We start from the raw sequence: 20,211 nt of genomic DNA on the forward strand, positions 1-20,211 counted from the left end.
CTCACCATTTAGCGTTAGCTGATGTTATTGCCATGATCCCATTAACAACAAACTGATCGCCAGTAAGTAGCGTTAACGTTATACATCTCAGGAAAGCAGAAGAGCTTAGAATAAGTCATGTACAGTACATGAAGATCAACGTTACAACAACAACACTTTAACTGTAGCTATTTACGCACAGCCTTTACAGAGCATTGTGCATGTTGTCTCAATAACGTTAGCCGTCCATCCATGGTGCTTGCTGCCTGGTATCATCAGATCAGTCCGGTGTCATCAGTCCCTAAAAAATGAACAACGATACATGTTATTGCTGTTAATATTACTCATCACACGTCCACATTTACAGTTGCAACGTTATTTCCAAGCTAACTTAACTCGCTAACGTATGTACATGCTAACAGACCCAGATCCATGGCTAACACAGGCAGGCCAGGGCAGTCAATTGGCAAGATTACATTTTAGGTGCAAAGACAACAAAAATCGCCAACCTCCATGTTAACAAAAGCGTTCATCCTCGGGCATCAGCAGTTCTTCATTCTTTTGAATTGCAAATTGAACAGTCATGATTGCACCCTGCAGCTGGATTTGTTGTTAGCATGTCAGCTAGCCTGCTCGGATCCGAGCTACTACGTCATATCCCAGTCCCGGTGATAGACAGATGCTTCATCCAGTCTCGCGAGAAGAGATTTGGCGAGATTCTACGAGATCTCGCGAGACGGGGCTTCTAACTCAACTTCAATGGACACGCCTGCAAGTTGCAATTGTACTTTTTCGAAATTGTAGAAATATCACAATTATTTTGCGACAAACTGTAATGGAAACACAGCTACTGTTATAATCATGTTTTCCAGTTACTCCTGAGCAAACCAGTCAACTAATAAAATAGTATAATTCAAATATTAGTAAATTATCTAACAAAATTATTAATTAATTTCTGATAATATACAATATGATGAGAAAACAGTCGATATATACGAATCTGCAGACTTCAATCAATCTGAACCACAAATAGCTTTTTTATCACAGTTGGCCAAAATGGTGAAGTAATAAGTGGTGTCCCATTTCCTAGGTGATTGTTTTCAATCCCTACCCCTTGTGGCTCCGTTTTGAAGGGCAAGGGCCAAAGTGAAAGACACTCAGAAACAAGGGGTAGGGGTAACAATAACAATCGAGATTGGCCCTTAGTCTCTTTTCTATAGGGAGTAAGGTGTTAAACAACATGTCATTGAGTTGGTTGAAAAACCAAGTCTTTATTTTCAGTTATATTTTAAAAATCAACTTCATTAGTCAACCAAAGTTTACTATAGAAATGGATGGGTGCAACATCATGCGCCCTGCATCTAATGTATTGGGTACCTGTGATCATCATTGTAGGGGGATACTCACACACACACACACACACACACACACACACACACACACACACACACACACACTGTATTATAGGCTACTTTCATATTGGGGCGATGTATCCTTGGCTTTATCTCACCCTGTTGTATCTTTGCTTTCGTCATGACACTATACAAGAAGTAAAACAAATAACATGGAATAACAATTGCCACGACTTTGCATCACTCCATCCATGGCTGTCCACAACCCAGGGATGCCTGCCCCCATGGTTGCCAAACGCCGCACGTGCTCTGGGGCCGAATTTGCCCTTGTTTTCCAGCACACTGTACAACCATTGAAGAAGATTTTCAGCTGTCAGAGAATGCATTTGGGAGTTAAATACTGACATCAGCCTGCGTTCTAAAGCATGATCACAACCTAGCTGTTGGCATCCATGGGAAGCAGAGCAGCCTTTACTATATATATATATACCGTAAATTCCGGACTATAAGGCGCACCGGTGTATAAGCCGCACCTTCAAAGTTGACTATTTTTTTCTTATATAAGCCGCACCGGTCTATAAGCCGCGGGTGTTTTGATGTTTAATTACCATATGTAAGGGTTCGTGCACAGAGGGGATTGTCGGAAAAGAGATGGCTGTTTGGGGAAGCTCCCATTTATTAACATTTCAACAAAACAAGTTGCATATTTGCATAACGTATTCAAGTGTTACCATTTAGTGCAATAGTAGCTACAGAACATGTACTGTGCTGTGTAAATTTAGGGGTCCTTGGCATGAAAAAGGTTGAAAACCACTGATCTACATTATAGCCTACAGTAGTACCATAACAAAAAACAAAGCTTACAGCGCTTGACGAGGCAATATCAATGGCTAAATTAAATGTGTTTTTTTTAAAGTGCAAAATAAAGTGCCTGTAACACGACAGTAAGCGTGTAAGCCTAAAGTTGCAGTAACACGGCTGCTTAAAATATACGGTAATCAGCCTACCAGAAAAGTCATTAATCCTCGTCTTCATCTTTTAGGCTAAGGTGCAGTACACGGCTGTAACCAGAAAAGTCAAGTCATTTATCCTCATCTTCGTCTTCTTCCTGCGTACTAAAACCACCAAAGTCCTCATCTTCAGTGTCGGAAACGAACAGGCTCAGGGTGGCTTCGTCAGCCACTCTCCTCTCTCCTTCGTTGTCGCTCTCAAAACCAACGAACTCCTCTTCGTCACTGTCGGAATCGAACAGCCTCTGAAGGCCCTCAGCTGGCGGCGTCCTCCTCTTCATCACGCAGCAGTCCAGCCTTTCGGAACCCGTTGGTGATCGCGGATGTTTTGACACTCCTCCACGCTGTCAGGATCCACTGGCAAACTTGAGCCTTCAGTCGGATCTGAACGGCACCTCGGCCGTCTGCTCTCTGTGTCAACACCCTGATGCCAAGGTTACGTGCTGCTACTCGATTTCCTTCTTTCCTTCTTCTTCTCGCCGCCATCGTCGTAACACAGCCAGTTCTCCATCTTTTGAAGCATGATGTTAGATTACAACGAGCTAGTTGTGTGGCTTAGCCTTCCAAAATGTTGCTGTTAGTTTTTTAGAATGTAATACATAGAATTGGGAATGTTACATTCAATTTCATTCAGACTGTCTTTCAGGCTCAATCGCTGCCTTTTTCCCCCCGGAGCGAGGGAGGAGGGAGGGTGTTTTACCGTAGTGGCTGAGAGAGAGTAGTGGCACAGTGCTCCAATCAGGTCGCGAGGCACATTTTTTGCAACATCATCCAATCAGGGTCTCGCTCTCGTAATGTCTGTCTTGCTCTCGTTCTGCCTCATACCAACATCCATAGATTTTGGAGGTTCCCGAGTGGCCGTTTGCTGAAAAAATCCATAGATAAGCCGCACCGTTATATAAGCCGCAGGGGCCAAAAAAGCCCAAAAAACGGGAAAAAAGCCGCGGCTTATAGTCCGGAATTTACGGTATATATATATATATATATGCTGGCAATACTGTGGTATTGCACCAGCTGCTGGTTTCAGATGGATTGTGCGATGGCCACAGGAATAGCGAGGGAGCTACTGTGTAGCCTTGACCTTTGCCCTCCTTGCTCTTTGTTGCATCATGTCATTTGCTGCTCTCAGAATTGAAGGTCATTCAACTGTTGCACTCATTGTAAGTCACTCTGGTCAGGAGGAGTGCTACTGTAGCTGAATGACCAACATGTAATAAGTCACTCTGGTCAGGAGGAGTGCTACTGTAGCTGACTGACCAACATGTAATAAGTCACTCTGGTCAGGAGGAGTGCTACTGTAGCTGAATGACCAACATGTAATAAGTCACTCTGGTCAGGAGTGCTACTGTAGCTGAATGACCAACATGTGAATGTCAAATGTTTTGCTACAGTTACTTCTCATTTTAACGTAGCCACACCCGATAAAATCATCTTATCTTACGCACGCTGTTGGATTGTGAAGTGCTTGTGCTTCATAATGTGAAATCAGAGTATTCCCATAGGCCTAGGACATTTTAAACTTATTTTGTAAAATATCCGGTTAGCAGTTACAGAAGCCCTTTTAGAGGCCCTTACAATCTCTTTTGTTGTTGTTGTTGTTGTTGTTGTTTAATGTCTCGTGTCTGTATTGAATGTCTTGTCTGTCTATAGCTTTGTGTGTAGCGCTGCTGCTGTCTGACCAGTTCTCTCTTTAGAATGAGATGGGGCATTATAACCACAATCAGATCATATGTGTCATTTAGCCTGGAAAGCAACGTTCACAAATTAATGTAGTTTTCAGTAGCAATTTCTGTGCTCTCCAAGTGATCTATGATTTCACCGTAAAATAAAGCTAATAAAAGGCCAATGAGGGATTAAAGTTCAAGTCACATGTATTCTGGCATCACGATAAGAACAAAAAGTGAAGCCATTATCAAACATGACTCCACTGTATTGACAGCTGAGAATATAGTTACAGGATCCATGGGCTGAGTCGCTCCTCCACTTTTTGTTTACATTGTAGTCATGTGTCCACCGGCCAATCAGGTGTCGACTTGCAGTTCCCATTACACTATGGCCGCTTGCTGGGTGAAAACATTGTCTTGGCCTCCGACAGCACACAGCTATACTTAACGGGGGAATGCACGATTGCACGTGGGCCAGCAGGGTGGCGTCACATGGTGAGTACAGACTCCGCCCTTCAACCACAGAGCACCCCGTGGTTCACGTGCTGTGCTGAAGTGTCCCTGAGTACAACACTGAATCTCTAGCAGCTCCAGGGCTGCTGATCTGTAGCCCACTCTGACCTCTGACCTCTCCCCTCCCTGTGGAGCAGGGCAAGGGGAAAGAGAATTACCATGTGTGGCGCAATAACGTATCACATCATTATTAGCATCATATGGCTTTATACCTTTTTTTTCATTATTTGCATCATATGGCTTTATACAACTCTTTTTCATTAGCATCATATGGCTTTATACCTTTTTTTTTATTATTAGCATCATATGGCTTTATACCACTCTTTTTCATTATTAGCATCATATGATTTTATACCACTCTTTTTCATTATTAGCATCATATGATTTTATATCACTCTTTTTCATTATTAGCATCATATGATTTTATACCACTCTTTTTCATTATTAGCATCATATGATTTTATATCACTCTTTTTCATTATTAGCATCATATGATTTTATACCACTCTTTCATTATTAGCATCATATGATTTTATACCACTCTTTTTCATTATTAGCATCATATGATTTTATACCACTCTTTCATTATTAGCATCGTATGATTTTATACCACTCTTTTTCATTATTAGCATCATATGATTTTATACCACTCTTTTTCATTATTAGCATCATATGATTTTATACCACTCTTTTTCTTTATTAGCATCATATGATTTTATACCACTCTTTTTCATTATTAGCATCATATGGTTTTATACCACTCTTTTTCATTATTAGCATCATATGATTTTATACCACTCTTTTTCATTATTAGCATCATATGATTTTATACCACTCTTTTTCATTATTAGCATCATATGATTTTATATCACTCTTTTTCATTATTAGCATCATATGATTTTATACCACTCTTTTTCATTATTAGCATCATATGATTTTATACCACTCTTTTTCATTATTAGCATCATATGATTTTATATCACTCTTTTTCATTATTAGCATCATATGATTTTATACCACTCTTTTTCATTATTAGCATCATATGATTTTATACCACTCTTTTTCATTATTAGCATCATATGATTTTATACCACTCTTTTTCATTATTAGCATCATATGATTTTATGCCACTCTTTTTCATTAGCATCATATGGCTATACCACTCTTTTTCATTATTAGCAACATGATTTTATACCACTCTTTTTCATTATTAGCATCATATGGCTATACCACTCTTTTTCATTATTAGCATCATATGACTTTATACCAATCTTTTATTTTAGTCCGACATTTTGGTGGTCAAATGTCAAAGGTTAAGGTCACTGTGACCTCTCGAATGCCATTTTCAAGCTTGTTAACGCGATATCTCAGGAATGCCTTGATGGAATTTCATCAAATTTGCCTCAAACATCGCCTTGGACTCAAGGATGAACTGATTACATTTTGGTGGTCAAAGGTCAAGATCACTGTGACCTCACGAACGCCATTTTCAAGCTTGTTAACGTGATATCTCAGGAATGCCTTGATGGAATTTCATCACATTTGGCTCAAACATTGACTTGGACTCAAGGATGAACTGATTAGATTTTGGTGGTGAAAGGTCAAGGTCACTGTGACCTCAAGCTTGTTAACTAGGGCTGCCACAAACTATTATTTTGATAGTCACCGATTATTTCAATGATTAGTTGACTAATCGGATCATAAATTGCAGCTTATCGCACAATTACTCAATCGCTCTGATATCATTAGTTTCTAAATTTAGCTTCAAGTTGTTTTAATCATGTGCCAACTAAAAATAAAGACAATTAAGATGATAATTCACTCAAAAATAATATTTTCATGAACTTTAAACTAGTTTAGAGCATGTAGCAGCATATTTATTTCTGGCATCAATGTACTTGCATGTAATAAATGTAATATAGTGCAAAATAGTACACATTGAAATTGAAAACATATAGTGCAATGAAATATGTACTATCCATTGAATGAATAATGCAAAATAAAATTAGGGCACTACTACGTGGAATGGAAATGGAACCAAAAACTATTCACTATGTATGCAACCAAAATATCAACAAAAATACATAGTTTCAGTCTTCTCAGGCATCAAACACATTTTTAAATGTAGTAAGTAGAGAGTGCAAACTGCGGAGTAAAATGAGGTTTCCAGTATTCCCGTCAGCAACACGAGCTTAACGTTGCTATGATGACAACATTACAGCAAGGCTTTTAACGTTAATATCATTAGCCAATAGCTAACGTTAGCAGCTAAAACTTAACATTGCGGTTGGCAGTGAGCTAACAAGCTAATTATCCTTTATCTCCATCATCTGCATTCGCCACAACGTGCTTCCCTTTGAGATGCTCGCACATCATACTCGTGCTGCAGACTAATTGCGAGTTCAGCTTATTTAGCAGATTTTGCATTTCACATTATTGTGGGTGAAATGCTCCCACACTTTGGACGTATGAGGACGGCTAGACATTTTTTCTGTGGAGAAAGCACTGGGAGTGAAAGCTGCTTGTTTTTCCGGTCACGGTGATGTCACGTTTTCCCCTGATGATCGGTACTGCGCATGTGCATCAAAGACAGAACGGAGACGCCTGGAGGCCAGGACAGCCAGTGAGGCCATCGCAGGCAGCAGCTTCGGGGAAACTTTTTTTTTTTTTTTTTTTTTCAGCAAAAAAAAACACCATGCGATGGTGTCGATTACCAAATACGTCGGTGACGATTTTGGTCATCGCGACTAGTTGACTAATTGTGGCAGCCCTATTGTTAACGCGATATCTCAGGAATGCCTGAGCATGAACTGATTAGATTTTGGTGGTCAAAGGTCAAGGTCAGTGTGACCTCTCGAACGACATTTTCAAGCTTGTTAACGCGATATCTCAGGAATGCCTTGACGCAGTTTCATCAAATTTGCCTCAAACATCGACTTGGACTCAAGGATGAACTGATTCTATTTTCGTAGTCAAAGGTCAAGGTCACTGTGACCTCAAGAATGCCATTCGCAAGTTCGTTAAAGCGATATCTCAAGAACAGCTTGATGGAATTTCTTCCAATTTGGCTCAAATGTCGACTTGGGCGCAAGGATGAACGGATTACATCTTGCTGATCAAAGGTCAAGGTCACTGTGACCTCTCCAATGCCATTTTCAAGCTTGTTAACGCCATATCTCAGGAATGCCTTGACGGAATCTCATCAAATTTGCCTCAAATATGAACTTGGCCACAAGGATGAACTGATTACATTTTGGTGGTCAAAGTTGAAGGTCACTGTGACCTCACGAACGCGATTCCCAAGAATGAACTAATGGCGGAGGCGTAAATCCGCGGTGCAGTCTTTCTAGTTCATTATTAGCATCATATGACCTTATACCACTCTTTTCATTATTAGCATCATATGACTTTATACCAATCTTTTCCAGCTTTGGACAATGTCATTCCCCTGATCTAGTGCCTTATAAACTACTTAGGGGATGCACAATGATATCGCAGGGTCATTGGTATCGGCAGATAAAGATATGACAGGCCGATAAAATGACCCTTGAATTATGCTCATGCTTGACTGAATGCTTAGTTTTGTTTGAAAGAAAATGCTACTGTATAAATAAATAAAATATATGGCATGTTTTTACTTACATAACCTAAATTAGGTGTGGGGGGGGGAGAGATATGTGCATATACAGTATCGGTATATAAAGAGTTGTAAACTATTGGCATATCGGATATTGGCAAACAAATAAATCAATATCGTGCATCGCTGAACTAAACATTAACCGTTATCTCCCATAGGCCTTTGCCTCCTAATCTGCGATTTTTACACCAATACACGGCTCCATAGACATTACAATGAATAGTAAAAGCGAGGTGAGCCTAATGGTAACAAGGATGCTTTTGGGGTGCAGATAGGAATATAGTATTTTCTGGAATGGAACTAATAGCCTTACTACCATCTACATTTCCTTTAGATGTAAAAGTACAGGCAGGCATTGCATGAGGCTACAAAGTCAGTCTCCCAGGCTCCTAATGGAGCTATTTCAAGCTATGCATCACCATGACATCACAGATTACAATCTTAAGACTTTTGGAGCACTTTAGGTACTTTCAGTGCTAAAGGAAAGGAGGAAGGACTGGGTGACCAAGCACTGAGTCATTATAATAAGACTCACAGGGATGGGTGGACTTGTACAGTGTCAGTGATACACCCTAACTCTAAATCTGGAATATGCCTATAGGGATTTGTGCTGCTCAATAGCTTATCATACTTAAGGGGTTTTCTTTCTTTCATCACCTGTGGTGTCATGTTTTAATGTGATTTGTGAATTCTATCATGCGATTACTATAGTTCTCTTTATAAGGGTACAGTTATACAGTTATAAACAAATTACTGAACTGTTTTAAAGTTTTTCAGCCCTTCATTACCGTCTTTGAATGAGCACAAATTCAATCAATTTAATTATGAAACAAACAACTTTCACATGAAAAATAACTTTCAAAAGCCTTTTAGTCCGGTGTAGAACTACCGTAAATTCCGGACTATAAGGCGCACCGGTGTATAAGCCGCACCTTCAAAGTTGACTATTTTTTTCTTATATAAGCCGCACCGGACTATAAGCCGCGGGTGTTTTAATGGTATTTTTTGTTTTTTTTACAGTGCACACAGTGTCCGCGGTGTGGTGAAAAGAGGGCAAGAGAGGAAATTAAAACAGAAGTGGATTTATAGTTAGAAAGAGTGCTAAAGAAGAGAGAATTCCGTTTTTTATTTTTTTATTTTAGTTACTCACAGTACTATTGACCAGTCCAACTCAAAAGATATTCGGCAGTTTCACTTTGAGCTCTTGTTCCGCCGCTGTCCATCAATGGTTATGACGAGTCTCGCTGGGTACAGTACGCCAAAGCGATATCCATTGACTTTAACCTTTTCGATGATGCTGTTGTACTGTATGTTGCGCGTTTCTGTTGCACCAACGCGGAGAGGTCCTGCCGGACAAAAAAGCGCGTACCCTCCCAGGTGAGGGGCTTCTTCCCCGCAGCCTGGAGGATGAGTTGACGGTCGGGCCAGCGGAGTAGGCAGATGAAGATGGCCCTCGGTGGCAGGCCGGGGTCTGGACGTGGCCGAGGCGCCCGGTGTGCCCTGTCCACCTCTGGTGGTTTCTCGCCTTCCTTCAGGTCCAGGATGTAACACAGGATTTTGCCACGAAAGCGTCCATGTCACCAATCTCAGCTCCCTCTTTTACATTGATCAGGCGAATGTTATTTCTTTTACTCCTGCTGATTAAGTCATCAACCTGCGTGTGCAGCGTTTCGATGTTTTTGCATTTTATCCACTTTCGGACTCACTGTGTTGTTTTTGTCCTCCAGTGCGCTGATGCGCTTTTCCGCATTAGAAACTCTGTTCACGGTTGCATTATTTTCTTTAGTGAGTGAGTGGATGGACTTCTGCACGTTTTCAAACTTGTTTTCAAGCTGCTCAAACCTCTGAGCGATGTCGGACTTAATCGATAGTGTTTCACGGAGTAAAAGTTTAGCCCAAGCCGTGTATCTCCAGCCTCCAGCAGGTGAGTCATTTCCTCATTCATGGCGGTGATTGCTTCGTCTTTTTCTTTCTGCTTACCTGTGTTAAATCCAGAAGTGGATTTATAGTTAGAAAGAGTGCTAAAAAAGAGAGATTTTTTTTTTTTTTTTGGAAAAAATCCATAGATAAGCCGCACCGTTATATAAGCCGCAGGGGCCAAAAAAGGCCAAAAAACGGGAAAAAAGCCACGGCTTATAGTCCGGAATTTACGGTACCTACTCAATGTTTGTAATACCTCAGATTGCCAACAGCGCTTAGCCCTGACGCAGGTTTTATTTTGAAAGTAACAAACGGCAGGATGTGTTGTGTAGTTGTTCTACCTTGACACAGGCAGCTCCGCTGGTCCACTCGGCTCAGCGAGCTATTATATCTCAGTGCAGCCACAATGCAGAATTATGGAACGCGGCATAATTACACTGAATAAAGTCTCTATTGCGGGCGTGTCTTCCTCCATAGAGACAGTGCGGAGCACGTCATCATTCAGAAACCACGCCCAAAATGGGGGGAAAACACCCCCCCCCCAATCCTGGCGTTCTCCTATGTCGCGTGCAAGTATATACTGAACATGAACACTCCAACTTACTTCACTGACAGCTAGATCCACATTTTTCTTCTTGCCAATTCTCAATGGCTTCTTTGTTTTGCTCGGGAGTACAAAACAAGGCTAGGTCAGAACCTAGCATATGGCCAGCGTGATAAAGCGTTCACGAGCATCGGCACTCAAATTGGCACGCAAATTGGACTGGACAAAGCCAGATATAGGGCCCGCTTGTGCTGGCCAAAAACTTTAATTGCCGATTTTCTTTTACATTTGTTGTCTGCGCAGCCCACCACACAACATATTTTAACTATGTTTAATTCAAGGAAAATGATGCTGGTGTGTAGAAGTGAACGGATAGCTTTCCCCCGTGATGGGTGTGGCCTATTTCATGCAGTGTCTCTATCACGGACCAGAGACCTCAAACACGATGAAGTGAAACAAGTTACACAACATTTTTGTCCTCTTTTCCATCTCCTGCTCTGTAGTTAGTCTTGCTGCTGCTGGCTTGTGCTTCCTGTCCAGTAACGTTACATTTTCTTGTGCTTCCTGTCCAGTAACGTTACATTTTCTTGTGCTTCCTGTCCAGTAACGTTACATTTTCTTGTGCTTTCTGTCCAGTAACGTTACATTTTCTCCGTTTTCCATCAGTCGCGAAGTCTGTTTTTTAAGTGCACGATGAGATTTGATGTGAAAATCCTTGGTTGAAGTCCCAGTTTCATGTCACTGTAATTTCCCCCCCAACTAATTTCAGTTCCATGTCACTGGAATGTCTTACAAACTGCACATCTAGTATCTTTCTCAGAGACACACCGCGGACACTTCTTTCACTTTTATTTGAAAAATAACCACGCGTGCTCTTCGCACGTGTGGGGCAGTCCGTGTTGTTGGCGGAAGTCAGTCTTGTTTGGCAAGAGGAGAGATTGGAGTAGGCTACCTTCTCCTGCCTGTCAGACAGTTTTACGCTTTGTTTCTACATAACCGACATGTTTCAAGTATGCATACTGCATTGTTTGACGCTACGGACTGTACAGACGGAGTACGGTCAGAGTCAACGTGTTAGACTGGAGACACTGTCTGGTTTCCATAACGACAACATGGGGAGCGGTGGAGAAGTTACCGGTAACGTTAGTTGGGCGTTGGAAAGTGCATTTCTGTCAGTGGAACAGCTATTATAAATTCAGTATGGATTATACCGGACATGTATTGGAAACATTTGGTAAGTCTGCTTGTTGCACAACACTGTATTATCTGATAGAAGTGCTGACCAGTACTGAGCTAACGTTAGCTGCTGCTAAATGCTAATGTTAGGTCTCAGCCAGAAAGATTGCTATTCACCTCCTGTGTGAAACGGTGGCAGTTTAGTTTGGTTCAAAGTGAACGACTGTGTTTCTAGCCTGTGTGATTATTAATCACGGGTATCATGGGTATTAATCACTGGTTTAAATAAACAATTTGATACTTTCCAATCTTTGCTGAGCAAAAATTCTGTGCAAAAAGAATTAAACGCCTGTCCCAAATAGACGCCGGTCCCATATAGACACGGGGTCTGGAAATACGTTTTGGTAAATAAGTGGCCGGGCTACTATTTGAAGTTTTACAGGACATCATTCCAGAGACGTTATTGGCCGATAGGCCGATTGTAGACAACAAGGCCAATATCGGCCAATAGCCATGTGCGGCCGATGAATCGGTTTATCCCTACTATTAATATGCTGGACATCCTGTTAATTACCACTGAACTTGTTTTGGGGATGTGATAAGAAGGAGAATGTATGTCACACGCTTTAAAAATTAGTAAATGCATAGCTTACAATACATTCAATACGTATTATATATACAATAAACATACTGTGTGTGTGTGTGTGTGTGTGTGTGTGTGTGTGTGTGTGTGTGTATGTGTGTGTGTGTGTGTGTGTGTGTGTGTGTGTTTTCCCGAGAGATCTGTACATTTCCCAGCAGAGTGGGAATTGTGGATGAAAAGGCGAGCCCTGCGCGATGCTCTAGTGAACGAACAAGACAGTAATAATGACAGATCTATGTATTTCAAGAAAGGGAAAAATAAAAATGTTCCTGTTTTAAACAAACTTGGGGCCATTTGAGTATAGATTTCTGAGTTTATGAGGTGCACTTGAATGCACCATGAAGAACACTGACTTGTCTAGCATAGCTGCAAAGCATGCAGAAGCCTGTTGGCAGTTTCTCAGAAACCTTGAAAACATCAATTTTATTTGAGTCACCTTAATTTGCTGAGTGCATGGTGTTTATATAGAATTTCAGTATTTGTGGTTGATGCTAGAATTCACTCCAACAAGTACAAAATAAACACTACACAGTCTGCCTATATTGACATACAGAACAAAGACATGGCAACTATACAGTAGTCTAATAATATCATATTTATATTATTGTATTATTCACGATTTATTTTTACATTTTAAAGTAAAATGCATGAATTTGGTGTACTTTGAGAAAGCACTTAAGAGCAAAATTAAAAAGCTAGATCTATGAAGAACATGTCATCCTTACTGTGCTGTGGGTTTACAATGACAAACTAAATTTCTCCCTATAGGTATATTCTGAATACAGGTCACTCAGTAGAATACTGCTTGTTTAAATACAATGGCCCATTTATACCAAAATCACTTCCAGGGGATAACTCAAAATACAAAGTAACATTTTGTAGGCATAAACAGAACTTGTTTGGTTCTCCTACAGGTACATTCTTCTGTTATCTCACATCACTAAACCATCTAAATCCTGGAATTGATCAGAAATTGGATTTTGATGAAGCAGCAATCATTAGATGAATAACTACTCTCTTTGACTACACATCGTGTGTGTCATTTATTAGCAGTGTTTGGAATAACGCCGTTTAAAAGAACGGCGTTAGGTAACGCCGTTATTTTTTCAGTAACGGGGTAATCTAACTAATTACTGTTTCCGTCGTTACAACGCCGTTATCGTTACTGAACGCTAAATGCGGTGCGTTACTATGAAATGATTGAGTAAACTACCCGTAGCCTACACTAGTGTTGTCAAGTGAGGAGACCGGGTGGGTTATAACGAGATAAACGATTATGATTGGCTAAGGCAGAGTCATGTGTTTCATGGTAGCCAATCGGAGCCAGTGTTACACACAAGCCAGGAGTCAGGACACGGGCGACACAGCACACCAAACAGATTCGAGGAAGCAGCAGAAATGGCGAGTCCGGAGTAGAGAGCTGCGCGGGGCTGAAATTTCGGCCCAAGCCCTCCCCGGCCCGTGACATGCAGACCCGTGCCCGATCCAGCCCGTTGCGAGGCCCGAAGCCAATATTACGATATAATGACACAGGGATAGCGGAACGCATCTGAACTTGGGGGGGCCGGGGGGCGTGTCCCCCCGTCGGGGGGGCGAGTCCCCCCGAATCTCGGCAGCGCCGAAGAAAATTTTATGTTTTTTGGACTTTTATCCATATTTAGAAGAATATTTAATTTTAAATTAACATTAGGATTATACTGTTGTGATGTCATTATTCAGTATCTTCTCCTTTTCTATTATTAGTATTAGTATTAATATTAAATACTGAGTATCTCATGAAAAACTATTAATATTGCATCTTTTGTGTTTAGCTCCGTCTCACAGCAGGCCCGGCTCCAGAACCAAATTACAGAGGGGGCCTGCCCCTAGCTTGGGGGGGCCAAGGGGGGTCCGGGGGGATTCTCCCCCAGAAGAAGATTTTGTACATTTTAAAGTAAAATTAGTCAAACTGGTGCATTTGAGAGCAAAAGGAAGAGGCTAAATCTATGAGGAACTACACACATCTCTAATGTGTTGTGACTTTACAAATAGGCCTAAACAATTAATATTAAATGTATTTACACATTGTGCACAAATTGCATTCATTGTGACAAATTTACAATAGTTAATTAATATCCAGCCAGAATCATTGCAAATGGAGGTTCAAAGTAACAGTTAGCAATAGCATTCAGTTAATCAATGCCTAATGACAGCCAGATTCCGTTTTAAACTTTAAAACAGAAAAACGGAAAAACGTTTTTAGCACACACAAAAAAAAAAAAAAAAAATTGAATGGGGGGGCCAGTTTAGGGAATGGGGGGCCCGGCCCGGTCAGGCCCCCCTCCAACGCCGGGCCTGTCTCACAGCATTGTAACATTGTAGTGCAGCCAGAAAGGAAAACTACTGTAAACATTTGAACCACATTTCTTGTTTAGAACCTATAGGTAGCAACATCGCCATCTCCTGAAAAACATTAATATTGCACCTTTCTTGTGGCTACATCACAGCATCTACTGAAAAACATTTATAGTGGATCTGACTTGTTTAGTTCACTTTAGATTCACATCACATCTGAAAAACAACCAGTCGAGTGTAATAAGTAAATGAGGTTTAATTGTAAAAAAAAAAAAAAAAAAAAAAATCTATTTTTTTTTTTTTTTTTTTTTTTTTTTTTTTTTTTTGGGAACTGAAAAGTACCCGGGCCGCGGCCCGGGTGGCCCGGGCGGTTCCGCGATCCCTGTAATGACACATCTCTCTCCCTCTCTGTTCCGCGTGCTGCGTCGCCGCGCGGCCGTCCTGCGCAGCCTCTCTCTGTCTGTCTCTCTGACTCTCTCTCTCTCTCTCTGTGTTCGGGAGCTGTCCGCTCGCTGTACATGGACGGACAGGGTCTGTGTGTGGCTATGGGAGTGTCTGTGCACCTCTCCTCCTCTTTGTCTGACTGCTCCGCTGTGTAAAATCAAGCGAGTACGCTAATACAACATTATTTAATTTAATTATTGAAACGGCCCGACCCCGGACCTATTAATTAAAAATAAATAAAAAACAAGCCCGGCCTCGGCCCGAGGGGCCCGTGAGGGTACCCTCAGGTTTGCAGCAATCCATGAAAATTTGGCATTTTCAAGGTGGAGATAACGCAAATAGTTACTTTCCCTGGTAACTAGTTACTTTTATTATAGAGTAATTCAGTTACTAACTCAGTTACTTTTTGGAACAAGTAGTGAGTAACTATAACTAATTACTTTTTTAAAGTAACGTTCCCAACACTGTTTATTAGCACAAAATAAGACATCAGATCTCTCAAATCACAAGACCGAAAACTAGGCCGGAACATGACCTCTGTGTCTCCATGAGCCTGTGGCTCAGTCAGCCCAAACCTGTGTTCACTAGTACTGTACGTGTACGTCACTACAGGAACAACTTTTCAATAGGTCTCAATGACCTGACATTAACACAAGCTGAACATTAACCATTTTCTTTGATGCTCATCAACATTGAATTAAAGAAGTATAGTAACTCACCGCTCCAGGCTCTTTTAGCTGCAGAAACAAGTTTTTATGCCTGTGTAATAAGATTTGTAAGTGCACTCACACGGTGTATATGACTCCAACATTTACATTACATCATGTACTTTTTCATTCAATTAAATATAAATAAATAAATATAAAACCCTTAGAAAATAGGGTACAATTCTCCTTTAAACTAAATGAAATTAAATAAAAACAAAACATAAACCCAACACTATAAACAGACTGGGAAACAAGTGTAGCAGTTGAAAGCAGTTACTGTCTTTTTCCCCCCCAAGTTTGATGCACAGAAATTAATAATACAAAAACCATAGAAAATGAGGTAAAATAAAGTGTGCAATTCTCCTTTAAAATAAAAAATTAAATTAAATAAACAAAATAACATAAACCGTTTAATGTTATTTTGAGCTATGGTTAAGTCGGAGTTTCAGGCTTGTTTTGATGCCCTTTGATGTGTAACGTTAGTGAACGGTGGCTGGCTGATATTAGCGGTCATTAACATGGTTACACACGGGAGTTACGCTACGGGGAGAAGGGGAGCCACTAGCCCGGCGGCCTCTCCCCAGGCAAGACCGCGGCTTCACTAAACCCCCACCTCCGGCCTAGCGGAGCCAACGTTACACGCAAGTACAAGGGCTTCCCCGAGCAGCGGACTTTTTCTCTCTCAAAACAATTGAAACCCGTCATGTTAAGGCTGAGCAAGGAGATCGATTTTATTTCACCAGAGACGAAGGCAGCAACACAAAAGACTGATGGAAATAACAGAAGAGAATTAGCAACAGGCGGACACCGTGGTGGTGAGCACTACTGAGTAAGTGGGATATGTGATTTTCCTGGCCGCGGACTTTCGGAGGAAAGGCGGCCGCCTCCCTCACGTGCATCTCAACGAATCACGATGCATTTATCACTCAATCATCACTCTGCTGTCCTGTGTGTTTGTGAAAGAGAGAGAGACAGACAGACAGACAGACAGACAGCGGGCCAATGTGGAGTTTTGAGAGGTGGTAAAAAAAACTGTCAACATCTTGTTGTGGCGCTCAAAATCCCATTGTGGCGATGCGCCATAAATTCCCCTATGTAATTTATTTAAATGCTATTTTCTTTCTCTTTTTATAGAACATGTAATCAATAGATTACAATAGATATTTTATGGATATTTACCCTATTTATGAATGTTTTTTTTTTTTTTATGAATGTATTTTTCAGTTCCAGTGATGAATAATAAATTGACATTCAAATTGCAGCAGAGGAAGTGCTTTCAGTGGAGTGTTGCTCAAGGGACTTGCCTGTTCTAGCTCTCTTAACTCATTCAGGGCCAGTTTAGGACTGCCAATATTTAGCACAGGCCAAAGATTTTCATAATTGTTGGTCATCTTTCAAGACCCACAGTAAATTATCTATTAGCACCAGAGTGATTTGCAATACCTCAAAATGAAGATGTACGTCTCTGGGTTCACCAGGAAAAAAAAAGTGAGCTTTTAGCATGTTCTGTACTCTACTTATAGCCATTTATATACACCCTGTTTTCCCCCAGAAGGTCTCCCAGAAAAAATAAACAGGAGAAAAGGCAATTTTTGTAAAAGGGCACAATCTCAGGCATAACTCACTCCCAATTCTTTTATTTTGAACTGTATTGACATCAGACATGTAAATATTATTCGTTAGGACACAAATGACAAAAAAAAATATATATATATATATATATATACACATGAAGTGCTTTTTTTTTTACATTCAACAATACAGTTTACTCGGTGTGAGTGAGTGTGCAGACAGACAGACAGACAGACAGACAGACAGACAGACAGACAGACAGACACACACACACACACACACACACACACACGATCCCCCTTTTAGATTTCTAAGCCCACATAGGATAAGCAATAACCACGCCCTGTGGCGCTGGGATTGGCCAGGAGCAACACTGGAGGGCACGCAGCCCAGCGATTTCATGAACCAACTGAAGAGCTCTTGAGAAGGACAGCGGGCTGCTGTGACTGCCTTCTGCCCGCTGCTGCCTAGCTGTTCCTGTGTTTATTTTGATTTGTTCTGGTACACCCGTCCTCGTCCATGTCTCCCTGTCATATCTATGATCGTTCCCGTTTTCCCCTCGGCTATTCAACACGTCCTCACCGCCCTCGCAAACTGATCGATCATTTCCTCATTCCTCCGATGATCAAACACATCTCTTGATTACTTTCTCCCGTTTTCTCCTGGCTGGCACAGAGGAAGGCGACTCCAGCTCGTGCAGCGCGCCGAGGGCGTTTCAATGGCGTTTCTCCTGTCTGCACAAGGAAGCGTTACCCGTTTTGCTGCTTTTCCTCTTGCTCAATTTCAAAACAACAGCTGCGGTATGTGTTTGATCGCGTGCTGTCGGCTACCCTTTGAAGGCAGGGACCTGTGTCTGTGTCACAGGCTGGGCAAGTGTTTGCTGCAGGCGCTGCACCAATAAAAACAAAAACACGTCAAACACGTCATTGGCGGGGAGGGCTATTTCTGATAACACGTCAAAGACGTCATTGGCGGTGAATGAGTTAATGTAACTGGACATTTTGGCTCTGCCTGCATAGTCATCTCTTCCATTTTGTAGTCCTCTTGTAGTAGGTGCACAGTCTAGCAGTGCAGAGCGGGTCACGACACATGTAGAGGAGTGAAGCTCTTCCCCTTGGGGAGACGAGTGTATGCATGCAGACGTGATGACATGCACCCCTAAGTCCCTGTGAACTGTACTTTCTGCTCAGATGGGATTTAGCGGATAAGTATCCCTCACTCTTGTGACGTAACCCTTTTGAACACTGACCACTCAAAGCTGGATTTGAAGCTCCGCTGAACCCTGTTGAACTTTGACCCATTAGGTGGGACTTAGAAGAATAGAGTGGGGAAACACTTTCCTCTTAGCAGCAAAACAAAGCCACAACAACACTCACCCCCCCCCTCGCGCCACAGGCCGTTTGATCCCACCTGCTCGTCACCACCCAACTGGCATAGCACCATTTTGACTCTTTCCTCTGATTAAATGAAAAAGCATTTAGCCTAAACAATCAATAAGTAGCGGCTTGAGTCCTGAATGGTTGTAGCATAAATCTTCCTGGGTACCTGGCTTCAGTGGCGTGGAGTCTTCTCTATCATTTTTGCTGATTAGTTTTCCCATTACTCAAAGCAGATGTGTTCGCAGGTGATGAATGACCCAATTATGGGATATTTGTCACCCATTTGATATCTGCTGCTAGACTGGTCCCTCCAGTCCACAGTCCATCCTGGCTGGCTACATGTTGCTCCAGTCTGGTGGTCCCTCCAGTCCACAGTCCATTCTGGCTGGGTACATGTTGCTCCGGTCTGGTGGTCCCTCCAGTCCACAGTCCATCCTGGCTGGCTACATGTTGCTCCAGTCTGGTGGTCCCTCCAGTCCACAGTCCATCCTGGCTGGGTACATGTTGCTCCAGTCTGGTGCCTCCAGTCCACAGTCCATCCTGGCTGGGTACATGTTGCTCCGGTCTGGTGGTCCCTCCAGTCCACAGTCCATCCTGGCTGGGTACATGTTGCTCCAGTCTGGTGGTCCCTCCAGTCCACAGTCCATTCTGGCTGGGTACATGTTGCTCCGGTCTGGTGGTCCCTCCAGTCCACAGTCCATTCTGGCTGGGTACATGTTGCTCCGGTCTGGTGGTCCCTCCAGTCCACAGTCCATTCTGGCTGGGTACATGTTGCTCCGGTCTGGTGGTCCCTCCAGTCCACAGTCCATCCTGGCTGGGTACATGTTGCTCCAGTCTGGTCCCTCCAGTCCACAGTCCATCCTGGCTGGGTACATGTTGCTCCGGTCTGGTGGTCCCTCCAGTCCACAGTCCATCCTGGCTGGGTACATGTTGCTCCGGTCTGGTGGTCCCTCCAGTCCACAGTCCATCCTGGCTGGGTACATGTTGCTCCAGTCTGGTGGTCCCTCCAGTCCACAGTCCATTCTGGCTGGCTACATGTTGCTCCGGTCTGGTCCCTCCAGTCCACAGTCCATCCTGGCTGGGTACATGTTGCTCCGGTCTGGTGGTCCCTCCAGTCCACAGTCCATCCTGGCTGGCTACATGTTGCTCCGGTCTGGTCCCTCCAGTCCACAGTCCATCCTGGCTGGCTACATGTTGCTCCGGTCTGGTCCCTCCAGTCCACAGTCCATTCTGGCTGGGTACATGTTGCTCCGGTCTGGTGGTCCCTCCAGTCCACAGTCCATTCTGGCTGGGTACATATTGCTCCGGTCTGGTGGTCCCTCCAGTCCACAGTCCAT

The sequence above is a fragment of the Poromitra crassiceps genome (genome assembly GCF_964638095.1).
Source record: "Poromitra crassiceps genome assembly, chromosome: 1".
Classification (NCBI taxonomy): Eukaryota; Metazoa; Chordata; class Actinopteri; order Beryciformes; family Melamphaidae; genus Poromitra; species Poromitra crassiceps.